Below are 3,637 nucleotides of genomic sequence, written 5' to 3'. Positions count from 1 at the left end.
TGCATTTTACTCACTAACCACTCTCCATGCAAAGAACCTCCTAAAACCCCCCTGCTCACATCCTCCTTATATAGCTTCTAGGAATGTCACTTGTTCTATTTCCTCTTCTCCCATTCTATGAAAAATTTCATCCACATTAATCCAATAACAGTTCTTTACCAACTTCAATGTCTCAATCATATCTTGTCTCTTACTCTTTTTCACAAGGCTTTGCAAGCTGCATTCCCTCAATCTGTCTTCATATATCACACCCAAAAAAACCAGGATCAGTTACTACCATTGTCAGTCTTCTCTGGACCCTTTCCAATATATCCTCATCACTATGAAAACCAGAGGACCAAATCTATGCACATACTAATAATTTATGTAATACGAGGCCTGATCAAGGTCTTATACATTGGAATGAGAAACTCTTTATTTGTGCATGTTAAGGTCCTCCACATCATCCATAATCGTATGCGATGACTTCACAATATCTGCAACGTGACCTCTGAACTTCAGATCCTTGTCCAGCACTTGTCCTCTTCCTCCCAAATTTACCAACCAGTATATACTTTGCATCCCAGTGTTACCTACCAAGTTTCAGAAACTTCTTTGCAACATTGAACTGGCAGTTCCGTGCTGTTGCCCACTCATACAATTTATTCAAGCACTCCTGCAAGGCCACAACATCTGTTTGATTCCTCATCACTCTTCCCAGTTTTGCATCATCTGCAAACAGTTGTATATCACCAGTTAAATCCATCCCTATATCATTAATATACAAGTTTTGCCACAGTCAAAACAGACCCCTGTGGAACATCACTAGTGACTTTCCTCTTCTAGGATACTGCACCTTCCGTACACAACTTGCTGATTCTTGTATGAGAGCCATTTGCCTATCAACTCAATAATTCTTATCATCCAATCCCATCCACTTCAGTTTAGTTACCAACTTGTGGTGTGGCAATCTATCAGAAGCGTTTGCAAAATCTAATATATCACTGTATATGCATCTCCCTTGTCCAATACATTCATCATCTTGTTATAATACATCCATAATGAACCTCTTCAATGCCTTAACTACAATTCCAAATATACAGATTGGCGCCTATAATTTGTAGCCTTAGCCTTATCACCACCTTTGTGAATTGGAAACATAATTTTACCTCCCTTCCACTCTGTTGAGACTGGCTGTTGCAAGACTGTTGTTACACAGGTAGGCTTTGGGTGGTGCTAACACTTGGAAACATTCCTTTAACACATGTGGTGATAAGCCATCAAATTCTATTGCCTTATTGACATTTAGTTTGCTTGATAATCCTTCTTTCCTCCATTCTCTCCCCATAGTTGAAGGCATCATCAATTTTCTGATATGTACCCCCCCCCAGTGGCCTGAACACAGCTTGTTCTTCTTCAGGTTTCTCTTCCACAATCTTTCTCAACCTCTTTTCAATTATGCTTGCATAAATCATACCTGAAACACTTACAGAGGAATTTCTCTGCTAATTCTCATATTCAACTTTATTCTCTTTTTTATAGATGGGTACTATGAGATCATTACTCTATTCATTCGGAATTTGACCTTCTGACCAGGCTCTTTGAATTATGTAGTAGCCACTGCAAAACTTTTATACCTCCATACTTAACATCATCTACTCCTGCTGCCTTTCCACATTTCAAGGTTTTTGACAGCCTTTTCTACCTCAAGTATGATATGTACTCCTTTTTGCATTCCTCTTGAAAATTTTCCAGTATGGTTCTGTCACTTTTAGGTTTGTTTAACGGTCTTTCAAAGTAATTACTTCAAACATCTAGGATATCCTTATCTTCAGTTTTCATGTCAACTTTACGATCTTTGATTCCTTTTACAGTACTCTTTCCTTCATTTCTACATGGTTTCGGTAGTTCCAGAACATTTTGCCACATTCCTGATATTTATTTTCCATATTCTTACCAGTCTTCTAATAACTTTGTTCAGCCTTTTACAAATAGCTTAGGTCTCTTGCATTTTTCTCTGTATTCTTTTAGGACATCTGCTGAATTATTTGTTGGAAACTTTTTCCATGCTTGTTTTCTTTCCCAGGACTGCTTCTTTAACTTGTTGTGTCCATCATGGTGTTCTTATTTTTATTTCCTTGCAGACAACTTAACCATATATCTTCCTAACTGAATCAGTCAATGTCTTCTTCAGAGTTTGCCACTGAGACTCCAAGGTTTGGTTCTTGTTTTTAATTTGTTTCATTTTTTTCTTCAATAATGTTTGTACAGTTGAGTCTACAATTTAAGTGTAAAAGCTGCTCAACTTTAATTATTTTTAAAACTTTCTTACATACTGTTCTTTTCAATGTAATATCCATTTTTATCCTGCTTAGTACTAAGTAATGGTCACTTCCAATTTCAAATCCTCTGTACACTCTTGAATCCTGATTCAGCATGATCTTACTATCAATAATTTGCCAGGAGTTGTGGTGATCTCTTGTAATAGAGCTGCTTGGAGGCTTGAACTGGAGGATGGTTTGAGGACTGGAGTCCTGTTTCGCAATGTTTCTATGTCGATCAGATGTCTGCACTAAGTACGGCATCAATATGGTGACTTGGAGGGAGCTCAGAGTTACCAGGTTGATTAACGATAAGTGAACCAGCCCAGGGTGGAAACCAGCAGGCAAAAGCTTCCACGTCATGCAGTAGTGCGATCACATCTGTGAATAGGCGTTGAGTGACAGCCAGCTTGAGAAAACCAGATCCAGTTCTTTTGTTGGCCTGGTTGGCCGAGTGGCTAGCATATCCGCTCTCCAGCCAAAAGGCTGTGGGTTCGAATCCCGCCATGGGCATGGATGTTTGTGATTGTCTGTGATAATGCTAGTGGTGGTGATGGTGGTGGGCAGTAGATGACATTGGTGTAGCTGATGTAGTTGGATTCAGTTGTGGAGATGGAGAGTTGTAGAGTAGATGCCCTGCCTCAATAAGTCTTTGGACTCCCTGGAGGTATCACGTAATTATAACAATGACATGGTCCATGAGGCTTTTCTTATTTCTTATCTTTTCTCTATGTGAACTTGTGCATATTTTTCTGTTGAAACATGGAATTGGTAATGACTAGTCCATGTCCTGAGAAGAAGTCCAGTAAATACTTACTATTATTATTAACTTTGCCCTTTCTGCAAACTTTTCCAAACTGTTCCTATATAACTGGTTGGGATTCATTTCCAATTCTTCTGTTCAGATGTCCCTGTTGGAGATCTGTACAGCAGAGCAGGAAATGAAGTCGAAGTTCCCCCATAACAATTACTCATCATGCACTCATCAAACTACTTTACTAGTGTATGCCTTCCACATTCTTCCTTGTATCCCCCCCCCTCCTGGCCTTCAGCAACATGCAGTTATATATTTCATCGTATTGGCCTGTCTCACACCAAATAACCTCAAATTATTAGTATTATGTGACACCTCCAGGGAGTCCAAAGATTCATTTCAAATGAACTTCCCTCTGCATCCCTGTTCTCCTGATTTATCGCTTCAGTTCTTTTGCTATCATTAGCAAAACCCTTTCCCCATTCTTTTCTCTCTATCCTTTCTGAAAATACTATATTCTTTGTATTCTGTACATGTGACCATCATTCTCCATCTGTCGAGACTTGCTAATGCCTATAAAATT

The 3,637-nt window shown here is 39.0% G+C and overlaps 1 non-coding gene across 1 annotated transcript; it reads left to right on the top strand.

The window, feature by feature from the left end:
• The first annotated feature begins 2,437 nt into the window (after positions 1-2,437).
• On the top strand, positions 2,438-2,735 carry LOC150106635 (signal recognition particle RNA). Its single transcript, XR_016548387.1, has one exon.
• The last annotated feature ends 902 nt before the right edge of the window (positions 2,736-3,637 follow it).

Source organism: Typopeltis vanoorti, chromosome 5 (assembly GCF_054136105.1).
Source record: "Typopeltis vanoorti isolate ZY-2024b chromosome 5, IOZ_Tvanoo_1.0, whole genome shotgun sequence".
Lineage (NCBI taxonomy): Eukaryota > Metazoa > Arthropoda > Arachnida > Uropygi > Thelyphonidae > Typopeltis > Typopeltis vanoorti.
This window is presented reverse-complemented; position numbering and strand designations above follow the sequence as displayed.